Source organism: Vombatus ursinus, unplaced genomic scaffold, assembly GCF_900497805.2.
Source record: "Vombatus ursinus unplaced genomic scaffold, bare-nosed wombat genome assembly UNPS02014874.1, whole genome shotgun sequence".
In the NCBI taxonomy this organism is placed as follows: Eukaryota; Metazoa; Chordata; class Mammalia; order Diprotodontia; family Vombatidae; genus Vombatus; species Vombatus ursinus.
The window spans coordinates 10,313,392-10,329,019 of NW_020954652.1; the positions used below are offsets into that span (position 1 = coordinate 10,313,392).

Below are 15,628 nucleotides of genomic sequence, written 5' to 3' on the forward strand. Positions count from 1 at the left end.
TACTAGTTATGTGATTCTGAGAAAGTCACTTAATATCTGTTTACCTTAATTCACTGGAGAAGGAAATGGCAAACCATTCCAGTATCCTTGCCAAGAAAATACCATGGACAGCAGGCTTCATGGAGTCATGAAGAATTGAACGTGACTAAGCAATTGAACCGCAACATCTACGATGATACTTGAACTAAACCTTAAAGGAGCTAAAGATTTCATGACACTGGGGTTACTAGGGGGAACATTCCAGAAATAAGGGACAGACTATGCAAGCCATAAAGAAAGGTGATTGAAAGGCATTTAAATGGAATATCAAGTAAGTCATTTGGCTCATACACAGAGCAGGTACTCTGATACTCTACCTAGAGTAGACTGGGATGTAGTCAATCAATTAATACGTATTTTTATACTCCAATAAGTGTGAGGGTAAATAAAACGAATTATATCTGAAAAGGTACATTGGATCCAGAATATGAGTGGTTTTAATTGTCAAGCAGAAAAGAAAAATGTTGGCATTTTGAAAAAGAGATTAGGGCTGTTCTTGACACACAGTAGGCACTATTTAAATACTTATTCTCTTCCTTCCCTTTTCCTGGAGGTAATGAAAACTCCTAAAACTTCCTGAGCATAGACATGCCATGGTTCCCCTCATGCTTTAGGAATATCAGTTTGGCAGCTCTGTAGTAGATAGATTGGTGTGAGTTGAGACTGGAGGCAAGGAGGGTACTATAATAATAATACTAAATCAACTTAATAGTCCAGGCGAGAGGAAGTGGACTGAACAAAATGTGAAAGCTGTGTGAGTGGAGAAAAGGAGAAGATGAGAGATGTGGAAATATCCACAGGATCTGGATATAAGAGTAAAGGACAAGGAAGAATTTAGGGGGATTTTGTGAAATTTGACAATTAGAAAGATGGTGCTATTTATAATAAAAATAGGAAAGGGGAATGGGTTGGGGGAAAGAGAATTAATTACATTTTGAACATGTGTTTTATATGTCTTTGGACATCCACACAGATAAGTGATAGTAGCTGAATTGACTTGATTGTGTTGTTCCGTGACCCTCTTCTATTTGGGGGAAATTAAATACAAATTCTAAAGAAAATAAAAACTAAATCCATTGTCATTTCTGCGTTAGAGGCATTGGAGCTGCTATATTCTGCCTGCATGAATAACTCTGAAGAATGTCAACTTTAGAATACACATTTTGCAAGAGATTCCCGTGGTGAATACTTGCTTCATAAATTTATTTTTAATGTTTAAAGAGATCTCTTCAAATGGTATATTTAATAAGGCCAAATTATGTCTTTGAATAAATGAGATGAAAGGAATACTATGTATTTGAATACTAAATCTAACCCTAGAGTATCGCAGCAAAGTACAGAAATGAGTTTTGCCCATTGTCATTCTGGACATATATTGAAAATGATAATGATACTTCCAGTTATGTTTCTGCTTCTGGTTTAGTTAGGTTAGAACATTCCAGAGAGAAGACCACAGATTTGCTACGACCACAACAGATCTGGGAATCAATCAATTACTGAAGCAAAATACATGTATTGCCTAATGGAGCAAAGCATCCACAGAGCAGAGGGCCAATAATAGGGAACACTCAGTTTGTGAAGGGAAGGGCCACATGTCAAATGCAAAAAGCATGTGCAGGGCTTCAAGCCAACAAATTTGTTCTGTGGAACATGGATTCTTAGATATAATATAATTTAATGGAAAATATTGAAATGTAGTAACTGCTCATATATAAGAAGTTAGATCTTTCATCTGTCATTCCACAATGCAGACTAAATAGGGTGTAATTTCACTAATGGTAAAATATTGTTGCTACTTTTAATCAGTTCATAGGAACACATATTTGGGAGTGTAGAAGATTTCAGAAGACAACTAATCCAAGTCACACATGATACATATGAGGAAAACAAAGCACAGAGAGAATAAATGACTTGTCCAAAGTCACATAGGTTATAAGCATCAAAGATGGGATTTAACTCAGGTCCTCTGACTGCAGAGATAGTAGTTTATCCATTGTGTCACCTAAACATAATATTAATTTATTCATTTATTTTTGGTGATTTCATTTCATAAGTATACCACCACTGGAGTCTGAGGTAATTCTTTTTAGGGGCATGATAATATTTGCAAAATTCACTTAGCCCAGTGCTTAGCACAAAATTGGCACTAGATAATGCTTATTCCTTTCCTGTTCCCTTCCTTTCTCCCCCCAATTCATATCATTGTTGTTGTTGTTCAGTTGTGTCCAACTCTTTGTGACCCCATTTGATATTTTTTTGGCAAAGATACTAAAGTGATTTGGAATTTCCTTCTGCAACTCATTTTACAGAAGAGGAAACTGGGGCAAACAAGGTTAAGTGACTTGCCCAGGGTCACACAGCTAATAAGTATTTAAGGTCAGATTTGAACACAGGAAGGTTAGTCTTCCTGACTTCAGACACAGAACTCCATCCCCTGCACCACCTAGCTACCCTTCATATAATTGTGATTATTTGAAAATGCATGCAAATGAGTTTTAAAATAATGAAATTAAATTCATTTTACCCACTATGAATTTTTGAGGCACAATTTAAGCCATGATCATGTTATAGCTTTGAAATTCACTTGTTTGCTGACTATCCCAATTCTCAGAATGACTACTCCGACCTTTTTCTTATCAAGTCTTCAATTGCATGCCCAAATCTTATTCTTAGAGCAGATGATTTAGCCCCTTATTTTACTGAAAAGACTTTCTATTAGAGAAAAGCTTCTTTAACTCTCCCTCAAAAATTCTCATATTATCACTAATCCTTTCCCTGTCCTATGCTGGGGATACTTCTTTATTTTTTTTCAATCTGTTGTTTTGACTTCACTACTTTCTTCCTTAAATGTCTTTCTACAGTAATACTTTCTTGAATCTTCAGTCTCTCCCTAAATATTGACTTGTTGCTATTTGGCTATAAGCTTACTCAGGTCTCTTCAATCCTTGGAAAATGCCTTGCTTTAAAATTTTTCATAGATTCTCAAAGTCACATAATGTTGGACTTAAGACCATCTAGCTAAGTCTGCATGTGTTTGTTTCTTTGTTTACTATTTATCTCTTCTTCTCTTCCAGAATTATGGATGGGACTGAGCAATGGAGAACCTTTTAGTTCTGATGAAAGGGTGAGGTATGATTTTGGCAACAGCAATTTTCAAATTAGCCATATTGAAAAGAAGAATCAGAAGAAAAGGGGCAAAAACATGAGAAAGAAAAAAAAACAGTGAAAATAGAATGCTTTGATCTGCGTTCAGACATCATAGTTCTTTCTCTGGATGTGGATAGCATTTTCCTTCATGTGTCTTTTGTAATTGTGTTGGATCATTGTATTGCTGAGAAGATCTAAGCCTATCATAGTTGATCATCATACAATGTTGCTATTACCGTGTATAACATTCTGGTTCTTTTCACCTCACTAGCAGCAATTCATGTCTTCCTAGGTCTGCAATCTGCCTGCTCATCATTTCCTATAACACAATAGTATTCCATTATATTTATATAACATAACTTGTTCAGCCATTCCCCAATTGATGGGCATTTCCTCCATTTTGCCAAAATGCAAAGGGCTGCTCTAAATATTTTGCATATGTACTCTTTTTTTATGATCTCTTTGGGATACAGAACTACTAGTAGTGTGGTTAGTTCAATGCATATGCACAGTTTTATAGCCCTTTGAAAATAGCTTCAAATTGCTCTCCATAATGGTTGGATCTGTTCACAACTCCAGCAACAATGCATTAGTGTTTCAATTTTCCAATATCTCCAATATTTATCATTTTTCTTTTCTGTCATATTAGTCAACCTGATAGGTGTGAGGTAGTACCTCAGAGTTGTTTTAATTTACTTTTCTCTAATCAATAGTGATTAGAGATTTTTTTCTTCATATGACTAGAGATAATTTTAATTTCTTCATGTGAAAACTGCCTGTTCATATCCTTTGAACAACTGGGGAATGACTTATATTCTTATAGATTTGACTCAGTTCTCTCTATATATGTTAGAAATGAGGCTGTTATCAGAAACACTGACAATAAAAATTGTGTCCCAGCTTTCTGCTGTTCTTCTAATCTTGGTTGCATTAGTTTTGTTTGTGCAAAAATTTTAATTTAATTAAATCAAAATTATCCATTTTACATTTTATAATGTTCTCTATCTCTTGTTTGGTCATATTCTTCTCTATAGATCTGACAGGTAAACTATTCTTTGCCTAATTTATTTAGAGTATCACCCTTTATGTCTAAATCAGCCACCCATTTTGACCTTATCTTGGTATACAGTGTGAAATATTGGTTTAGACCTAGTTTATACCATACTGTTTTCCATTTCTCCCAGCAATTTTTGTCAAATAGTGAGCTCTTCTCCCAGAATCTGGAATCTTTGGGTTTATCAAATAATAGATAACTATAGTCATTTACTATTGTGTCTTGTGTAGCTAACCTATTCCACTGATCCACCATTCTATCTCTTAGCCAGTATCAAATAGTTTTGATGAATGCTACTTTATAATATAGTTTTAAATCTGGTATATCCAGGCCACCTTCCTTGGCATTTTTTTCATTAATTCATTTGATATACTTGATCTTTTTTCTTCAAGATGAATTCTGTTAGCACTTTTTTTTTCTATCTCTATAAAATAACTTTTTGGTAGTTTGGTATGGCACTAAATAAATAAATAAATTTGGGTAGAACTGTCATTTTTATTATATTAGTTTGGTCTAACCATGAACAATTGATATTTTTCCAATTGTTTAGATCTGACTTTATTTGTGTGAAAAGTGTTTTGTAACTGTTTTCATATAGTTCCTGGGTTTCTCTTGGAAGGTAGACTCCCAATTATTCTATATTGTCCACAGTTATTTTAAATGAAATTTATATTTCTGTCACTGTTAGCTTTGTTGACAATCTATAGAAATACTGATAATTTATGTGGGTTTATTTTATATCCTGCAACTTTGTTAAAGTTGGTAATTATTTCAAGTAGTTTTTTAGTTGATTCTCTAGGATTTTCTAAGTATACCATCATTTCATCTGAATTTTTTTGTTTCCTAATTACCTATTCTAATTCCTTCAATTTCTTTTTCTTCTTTTATTGCTAAAGCTAACATTTCTAGTACTATTAAATAATAGTCATGAAAATGGGCCTCCTTGTTTCACCCCTGATCTTGTTGGGAAAGCTTTTAGCTTATCCCCATTACATATAATGCTGATGATTTATGTAGATAGTACTTATCATTTTAAGAAAAACTCCATTCATTCCTATGCTCTCTAGTTTTTTTTTTTAATAGGAATGTGTGTTGCATTTTCTCAAAAGCTTTTCCTGCAAATATTGAGATTGTAATATTTCTGTTGATTTCATTATTGAAATGATCAATAATGCTGATAGTTTTCTTTACATTGAACTAGCCTTGCATCCTTGACATATATCCCACTTGGTCATAGTGTATTATCCTCATGATACATTGCTGTAATATCTTTGCTAATATTTTTTTTGCATCTATATTCAATAGGGAAATTGGTCTATAATTTTCTTTCTCTGTTTTGGCTCTTCCTGGTTTAGGTATCAGCACCAAATTTATGTCTTCAAGCAAATTTGGTTGGACTCCTTCTTTGTCTATTTTTTTTGAATAGTTTATATACTATTGGAATTAATTGTTCTTTAAATGTTTGATAGAATTCACTTGTAAATCCATCTGCCCCTGGAGATATTTTCTTATGAAGTTCATTAATGGTTTGTTAAATTTTTTTTTTAATGGGATGATTTAAATATTTTATTTCCTCTTCCATTAATCTGGACAATTTATATATGTTTTTTGTAAATATTCATCTATTTTATTTAGATTGCCAATTTACTGGCATATAGTTGGGCAGAATAGATGCTAATTATTGCTTTAATTTCCTTTTCATTGGTGGGGAATTCATACTTTCCATTTTTGGTACTGGTAATTTGGTTTTCTTCTTTCATATTTTAAACAAATTGACCAAAGATTTATCTATTTTTATTGTTTTTTTTTCATAAAACCAGCTCTAAGGTTTATTAGTTCAATATTTTTCTTACTTTCAATTTTATTAATCTCACTTTTGATTTTCAGAATTTCTAATTTGGTATCTAAATTGGGCATTTTAATTTGTTTTTTTTCCAGCTTTTTTAGTTGCATGCCCAACTCATCAACCTGCTCTTTCTCTATTTTATTCATGTAAGCATCTAGATATATAAAATTTCCCCTAAGTACTATTTTGGTTGCATCTCATAAATTTTGGTAGTTTGTCTCATTTTTGTCATTCTCTTTGGAGAAATTATAGATTGTTTCTATGATTTTATGTTTGAATTACTTATTTTTTAAGATTAGATTATTTAGTTTCTAATTAATTTTTAACCTATCTTTCCTTGGCCCTTTATTAAACATAATTTTTATTGCATTATGATATGAAAAGATGAATTTAAAGGACTTCTGCTTCCAAGAGCCAAGATGGCAGAGTAAGAGGTGAGTCACTCTTACCCTCCCTTATTAACCTCTGAAAGCCCAGAAATATCACCCCAGGAAAAACCCTGGACCATCTGAACCAGAAGAAAGAAGGGGTGCAGCAGTACAGTAGCCCAGGTAGCTTGAGGAATTAATGGGAAAGACTCCTAGTACCCTGGGGGAAGGGGAGCAGTACAGAATGAGAGGCTTCCCAGCAAGCTAGTGGAAAGCCCCACCTCAGCATACCAGGAGATCCTGAAGTCCAGGTGGTAAAGCAGGCAAACATCAACACCTGGACCCCTGAGTCCCTCACTGATGGTGGGGGACTGGTGGAAACCAGCTTGGAAAACCATTAGGTTACTGGACATTCTACAGCAACTGGATCTCCCATTGCCTCAGCAAAACTAAGGGAAGCAGTGCTCCAAGGGGCCCCAGGTGTATAAACACCCTACGACATCCATCTTGAAAGGAGCCAAAGAAAGTGAAAGGAAGGAGAAGTCCAGGTGAGCAGGAAATCTCCAGGAGCCACACTACCCAATCCTACCCCTAGAGTTCCAATGTTGCTGATTTCAGCCCAACACCAGGTAAGCTGCCAGAACCCTACAGCCTCAAACTTCTGGCATTGGAGGCTCCAGTACACAAAGCCAGTGACCAGGCCCTAGGCTCCCAACACAAGAAGTTTGGCTCAGTGCCCTCTGCTCCCCAGCAAGAGAGCTCAATCTCTTTAAAGGCCAGGAAATAAGCAAACACCATGAGCAAAAAGAAATCTACCATAAATTCATATTATGAGAACAGTGAAGATCAAGGCAGAAATTCTGAAAGGGACAACATTGTCAACAAACCCATATCTGGAACCTCAAAAGGGAATATGAACTGGTCTGAAGGGCAAAAAATGTTCTTAGAAGAGGTCAAGACAGATTTTAAAAGTTAAATGAAAAAGGTAGAAGGAAAAAATAAGAAAAGAAATGAGAGGTATGCAAGAGAGAGTCAATAGCTTGGAAAAGGAAGGACAAAAATTAAGTGAAGAAAACAAATCCCTAAAAAATAAAATTGACCAACTGGAAAAAAGTACACCGAAGAAAACAAGTCCTTAAAAATACAACTGGCCCAATAGGGAAGGAGGTACAAAATCTAGTAGAAGAAAATAATTTGTTAAAAATTAGAATTGGGTAAATGACTCTATGAGACAGAAAGAATCAGTCAAACAAAAAACAAAAGAATTAAAAATAGATGAAAATGTAAAATACCTCATTGGTAAAACAACTGATCTAGAAAACTGATCCAGGAGAGACAATTTGAAATTTATTGGTCTACCTGAAAATCAAGATGAAATAAATAGTCTGGACAGTATCTTTCAGGAAATCATCAAGCAAAACTCCCCTGAGGTCCTAGAACTAGAGGGTAAAGTAGCCATAGAAAGAATCCATTGATCACCTCCTGAAAGAGGTTCTAAATTGGAAACACCAAGGAATATAGTAGGCAAATTCCAAAATTACTAGGTCAAAGAGAAAATACTGCAAGCAGTCAGAAAGAAACAATTTAAATATCATGGAACCACAGTCAGGGTTACACAGGACCTTGCAGCTTCTACATTAAAAGACAGTAGGGCATGGAATATGACATTCTGTAAGGCAAAGGAGCTTGGATTACAACCAAAGATCAACTACCCAGAGAAAATAAGTATGATCTTTCAGGGGAGGAGATGGATATTCAATGAAATAGGGGACTTCCATACCTTCCTGATAGAAAGACCACATCTCAACAGAAAATTTGATCTTCAAATACAAGACTCAAGAGAGACATAAAAAGGTAAATGGTACAGAAAGAAACAGCATATTATTAATAAGGGCAAACTTTACATCTCTACAAGGGAAGATGACACTTGTAACTCTTGAGAACTGTATTGTTATTATACCATGTTAATGGGGTATACATAAAGGGGGTGGGTATATATTGACTTTGATGTAATGATGAAAAAAAAATCTAAACAAGTGGGTTAAATGGATCCAAGTAAGTGAATTAATCTGATCTAAGAAAATGTATTGAGAGAAAAGGAAAAGAGGAGGCAGACAAGGGTAAATTACATTACAGGAAAAGACACAAAAACCTATTACAGTAAAGGGAAAGAAGGGAGGGAGATGAGCATTGTTTAAACCTTACTTTCATAAGATTTGGCTCAACAACGCAATAACAATAATCAATTATAGAAATCTAGTGCTTTATAGATAGTAAGAGGGCAAAGGGGAAAGAAAAGGGAGGGGGGATAGAAGAGAGGGAAGAAGTAGTAAGAGTAAAGTGGAAGAAAAGGGAGGGGGCTAATGAAAGGGAGGTGGGACTGAGGGAGGTGGTGGTCAAAAGCAAAACAGTGAGAAAGGAAAAGGAGAAAGGAGAAAGAAAAGCATAAATGGAGGAAAAGGATGGAGAAAAAGACACAGATAGTAATCATAACTGCAAATGTGATATATGAATGTCATGGAATAGTATTGTGCTATAAGAAATGTTGAACAGGCAGACTTCAGAAAAACCTAGAAAGACTTGTATGGTTTCATGCTGAGTGTTGTGAGTAGAACCAGAAGAACGTTGCACACAGTAACAGCCATGTTGTGCAATGACTAATATTGATAAACTTAACTCTTCTCAGCAATACAAGGATCTAAGACATCTCCAAAAGCCTCATGATGGAAAATGCTACCCACATCCAAAGACGGAATTGTGGAGTTTGAATGCAGATTGAAGCTATTTTTTTTTTATTCTGTTGTGTTTTGTTTCTTCTTTCTGGTGGTTCCTCCTACTAGTTCTAATTCTTACTTACAACATCACTAATTTGAAAATATGTTTAATGGGAATGTATATGTATAGCCTATATCAGATTGTGTGCCATCTTGGGGAAAGAGGGAGGGAGGGAGGGGGAGAAAAATTTAAAACTCAAAAGCTTATGGAAGTGATTGTTCATAAATCAAAATAAATTAATAAAAAAGAAAGAAAAGATGCATTTAATATTTCTGCCTTTCTTCATTGGATTGTGAGGTATTGATGCTCTAGTACTTGGTCAATTTTTGTTTACATGCCACATATTGCTGAGAAAAAAGTATATTCCTTTCTATCACCATTCAGTTTTCTCCAGAGGTCTAGCATTTTCTAAAATTTAAATCATCTCCTTAAATTATGTCTTGTTTATTTTATGGTTAGCTTCATCTAGTCCCCAAACTGTAGGCAGAGGTCCCTCATCAATATAGTTTTGCTGTCTATTTCTTCCTATAACTCACTTAACTCCTCCCATAAGAATTTGGATGCTTTGCCACTTGGTGCATATATATTTAGTGTTGATATTACTTCATTGTCTATGTTAACTTTTAGGAAGATTTAGTTTCCTTCCTCATCTCTTTTAATTAGATCTATTTTTGCTTTTGCTTTGTGTGAGATCAAGATTGCTATCCTTGTTTTTGTTTTTGTTTTTATTTATTTATTTATTCATTCATTCATTCATTTATTTATTTTTTGCTTTGGCTGAAGCATAATATATTTTCCTCCAGTCTTTTACTATACTTTATGTGTATCTCTGAGTTTCAAATATGTTTCTTGTTAACAACATATTATAGATTTCTGGTTTTTAATTCACTCTGCTATCTGTTTCCATTTTATGGGAGATTTCATCCCATTAACATTAATACTTATGATCACTAACTGTGTATTTCTTTCCATCCTATTTCCCCCCCTATTCATACTTTTCTCTCTCCTTTCACCTGTCCCTACTCAACAGTGTTTTTCTTCTGAACACTGCCTCCCTCAATCATCCCTCCCTTTTACTGTCTACCCTTTTCTTTCCACTTTCTGCTCCTACTTCCTGATAGGGTAAGATAGATTTCTTTTCTCAACTGTGTATGTTATTCTCTCTTTGGGCCAACTCTAAGGAGACTAAGGTTCAAGTAAGACTCATCTCCTTCTTTCTTTCCCTCTAGTTTTTTTTTGTGCCCCTTCATGTGATGTAAGTTACCCTAGTCTGCCTCCCCCTTTACTCTTCTCCTAATATATTCCATTTTTCACCCTTTATTTTTTAGTCATCACCTCAAAGACAACTTATATCCACATCCTCTATCTAGGTATATTCCTTCTAACTGCCCTAATAGAGGAACAGTTCTCAAGACTTATAAATATCATTTTGTCATGTAAGGAAGCAAACAGTTTAACCTTATTGAATAACATGTTTTTTTTTTCTTTCCTGTTTACCTTTTTATACTTCTCTTGAGTCTTGTATTTGAAGATTGGATTTTCTGTTCAACTCTAGTCTTTGCATCAAGAAAGTTTAGAAGTACCCTATTTCATTGAATATTCATCTTTTCCTTTGAAAGATTATATTCAGTTTTGCTGGGTAATTGATTCTTGATTGTAATCCAAGCTCCTTTGCCTTCCAGAATGTCATACTCCAAGCCCTCCATCTTTTAATGTAGAATGTGCTAAATCCTATGTAATCCTGAATATGGTTCCTGGATATATGAATTATTTCTTTATGGCTGCTCACAGTGTTTTCTCCTCGATCTGATAATTTTGGACTTTGGCTACAATATTCTTTGGAGTTTTCATTTTGGGATCTTTATCAGGAGGCGATCAGCGGATTCTTTCAGTTATTATTTTATTCTCTGGTTCTTGGATATCAGGGTAGTTTTCCTTGATAATTTCTTGAAAGATGCTTTCCAGGCTCTTTATTTTTATCATGGTTTTCAGGTAGTGCTGTAATTCATAAATGATCTCTCTTATATCGATTTTCCAGGTCAATTGTTTTTCCAATGAGGTACTTTACATTTTTTTCTATTTTTTCATTCTTTTGATTTTGTTTGATTCTTGATGTCTCATACAGTCATTAGCTTCCACTTGCCCAATTCTAATTTTAAGGAATTATAATTTTTAGTTGACTTTTGTACCTCCTTTTCCATTTTTGCTAATTCTACTTTTTAAGAAGTTGTTTTTCTTTAGTGGGTTTTTTTTTTTCATTTGGCCATTTGTATTTTTTTAAGGAATTGTTTTCTCCAGTCAATTTTTGTCCTACCTTTTCCAAGCTGTTGACTCTCTTGCATAACTCTCATTTCTTCTTTTTTTTCAATTTTTCTCCTACCTCTCTTATTTGATTTTTAAAATCTTTTTTGAGCTCTTACAAGAAGCCTTTTTGGGCTTGAAACCAATTCATATTCCCCTTTGAGACTTTGCATGTAGGCATTTTGACACTGTTGTCCTCTTCTGAGTTTGTGTTTTGATCTTCCCTGTTGCCATAGTATCTTTCTATGGTCAGGGTTCTTTTCTATTTTTGCTTGTCTTTAGCATATTTCTTGACTTTTAAAGTTGTACTCTGCTCCTGGGGCCCAGGAGGCACTGTCTGAAGCTTCTGGTGCTGGGGGCCAGGGGCCTGGTCACTGGCTTTCTGCTCCAAGGTCTCATTTGCTGGTGGGTTTCCTACTGTGCAGGGGTGTTGTGACCTAGTTGTGCCTGTTGCTCTGGGCATTCTGGGGCTAGCAGTCTTCCTTCTGTGCTGGGACTGGAGGCCTCACAGCTGGTCTACTGTGTCACTAGCCTGCTGAGCCGGGACCGGGCTTTGGTTGCTGATCTGTGCTGTAGCTAAGAGCCTCCCATTGGCTTGCCCAGATACTATCTGTGCTGGGCTCCATTCCCTTTTTACCAAAGACCTTTTCTGAAGTCCTTCTAAGTTATCTTAAGCTGGAAACTTACTTCACTCTGTCTTTTTGTATGTTCTGTTGCTCCAGAATCTGCTTAGAGGCTTCACTTAATGGTGTTTGCCAGGAAAGCTGGGGAGAGCTCAGGCAACTTCCTGGCTTTTCTCCACCATCTTGGCACTGCCTGGCAACAGAAGTCTTTCAGGGCCCAGGTAGTATTTATGAAGTTATGGGGCAAGAGACCCTGCAAATTTTATGGTCTTTGAGGACTAGGGCTACTTGGGTTTTCTTCCTGTATCCCCAGAGCCTAGCTCAACATCTGGAACATAGTTATAATTTAGTAAACGTTTATTCAATAATGATGCTAAGGAGCAAGGAGGTCAGAAGTAGACATGGGGAGGGAGAGGGAAGAGGAATGTTCTGATATGAGAAGTTGGAGGTGCTCTTTTGTTGGTTTGGATACAAGTCAGTCCAAGGAGTCCCTGGATTCTTCTTGTCCTCTCCATAGCATTTGATACTGTTGATCTTTTTCTCCTCTTGAATATTATTTCCTTCCTGGTTTTCAAGATACTTACCTCTTCTGGATCTACAGATATCTGTTCTACTCTTCCTCAGTTTTTTGGCTGACATTTTTATTCATAACATGACTAATGACTGTGTGTTTTTCCCAAGATTCTATCCTGACCTGTCATTTTTCCTCCCTCTTAGAAAATACAACATAAATTATCTCAATTGGTATTCCTTCTAGCTCCCATGGATTCAATTATCATATCTATGCAGATGATTCCCAGAGAGCCCAGTCCATTTTCTGGGCTTAAGTCATATATTATCAATGGCTTTTTGTACATTTCAATCTGGATGTCCCATAGGAATCTCAAACTGAACAAGTCCAATGCATAATTTTTGTCTTCGATCTATCCTCCCCATTTGTCCACTATTCCCTAACTTCCGTATTGCTATGGTACCACCATCCCTCCAGTCATCCAATACTGCATGTGTCTTTCTGATTATTACTCTCACTGATCCCATGTAGCCAATCCATTGCAAAATTTTGTCTTTTCTCCTATTACAAAATCTCTTGTATATGTTCACCCCCTTCTCTCCACTCACACTGAAATATCCTAGTTCAGAACATTATTACCTCACACCCGGAGTATTGTGATAGTCTTCTCATGGGTATTCCCTATCCAAGTTTCTCCCCACTCTAATCCATTTAGCTGCCAAGGTGATTTTTCTAAAGCATAGATCTGTCCATAATGCCAACCCCAACCTACTCAGATTTTGTAAGCTACAGTGACACTCTATTATCTTGAGGATCAAACATAATTGGTTCTGTTTGTGATTTAAATCTCTTCATAGCTTGACAGGGAGATGGGAGGAGATAAATTGCCCTCTTTAGGGTTTCAAGGGAGGTAACTCTACAACATGATGGGTGCCAGAGTCAATATATTCTCAGATATTCTGAGACTCCAAGGCAGCCATAGCCAAAACACGTTCCCTTTTTCAGATGATTATTTTTTCAATTATTTTTTTTCCTCTTTTGCCTCAGTTTTGTTTCTTATTTCCAGAGGTATGAGGAAGAGGTTTAGTGCATTTCTAAATTTAGTGAGGCAGTGATTCAGGATTATTACTTGTAATCTATATCTACATATTTTTTTCTTGTTGTTCAGTTGTGTCTGACTTTTCTTGACATATTTAGGATTTTCTTGGCAAAGATATAGGAGAGGTTTGTCATTTTCTTCTACAACTCCTTTTACAGATGAGAAACTGAGGCAAATAGTGTTAAGTGACTTGCCCAGGTTCACCCAGTCACACAGCTAGTAATTGTCTGAGACTGAATTTTAACTCAGAAAGATGAGTCTTCTTAGTTCCAATCACAGTGCTCTATCCACCACAACATCTACTGTGTTTGTGTGACACACAGACACATACACAGACACATACACACATCTTTGGATATCTTAGATGGACAATATCAACAGAGATAGTCCATAGTCATCCACCAACACACTTGTTCTTTCACTATCCCCTGGAAGAATAGAATGGAAGGCTTTCCTGTCTATAGATATTTCTTATAACTCAGATCAGATCAAAGGCTGAAGGCAGAAAAGGTAGAAAGGCTTCAACTTTTTCATTTGCAGTCCCAGGATCAGTATGACATGCTACAATGAACAATGATTCTCAAGTCAGAGGAAATGAATTCAAATTTCTGCTCTGATACTTACTTGTGTTACTTTGGGGAGGTCGTTTAAGTTCTCTGGGCCTTAATTACTCCTATGTAATATGAGGGGAATGGGGCAGAGGAGTGTGGATTCAATGACCCCTAGGCCCCTTCCTGTCTTGGATTTGTTTCCTGTGGCTGCCTTGATTGAATATAAGCCTGTTTTTTTTTTCCCCTAGTCCCCATGTCTCACCCTTCCTTGTCTAAGCACTTTGTTCATTAGTACCTTTCCTTCTTCATAAATCTCTCTTCTTTCTGCCGTAAGATTCCAAGTATTACAGATTAGAGGTCATTCTCTCTACATCACTATCCCTAACCTGAGTCTTTTCTACTTTATGCTCACTAATATTAGAGTGTGTAATTTTACTTGACCCAAAGGTCCATAATCAACATTCTTTATCTTTTTTTTCTTTTGCATTCAGGGACAATATCATCCAGGACACATTGGCACAGGGAGTGAGGAACAACTGAATGTTCTTCTAATGGACTCAAGCAAGGGAAAACTAATAGCAGAGGATTAGCTTGATGCAATGGAATCAAGAGAAGCAGATAAGATTTCATCTCTATTTGATGAGGGCCCAGGAGTGCATGGAACTACAGCTGTTTGGATCCTTTAAAATTATGTGAAAGGCAATATGTGTGAGTATTCTTGTGAAGAGAAGTAAATGATACATGGCTTCAGGGTGAACTATTTATAAGGCGAGTAAGTATAGGGAATAAGATAAATCACAGCATGAGAGAAGAAAAATATAATGTAAAAATCCTGGGTTGTAAAAATAATAATAATTTACCGTTTATATCTAAGGATTATGTAAAACAAGAATCATACACACATGCATAGCTAGATACAAATTATTCAGTCACCACATGTGTCTTAAGTACTTCTGACACAGCTACCACCCTGGTATGGGCTGTCATCACTTCACATCTGAACTATTGGAATAGCTTGCCAATTGGTCTCCCTTCCTTAAGTCTCTCCCTACCCCAGTCCATTCTCCAAATTAATTTGACAATCCAGTTCAGTCCAACCAAATTGATATAGCTGTCAAATTGATGATTCTAAAGCCTAGGCATGACCATGTTATTCAGTCAATCCCAGTAGCTTCCTTTTATCTCCAATATCAAATTCAAAATCTGTAGTTTGGCCTTTAAAGCCCTATATAGATGGTGGAGCCAAGATGGCTGAGTAAAGGCAGGGACTTGCCTGAACTTTTGTCCAAACCCTTCCAATACCTTTAAATAATG

At 35.9% G+C, this 15,628-nt stretch overlaps 1 pseudogene; it reads left to right on the forward strand.

Annotated features, from left to right (window-relative positions):
* Window positions 1–12,110, forward strand: part of LOC114028258 — a 104,377-nt pseudogene extending 92,267 nt beyond the window's left edge.
* The last annotated feature ends 3,518 nt before the right edge of the window (window positions 12,111–15,628 follow it).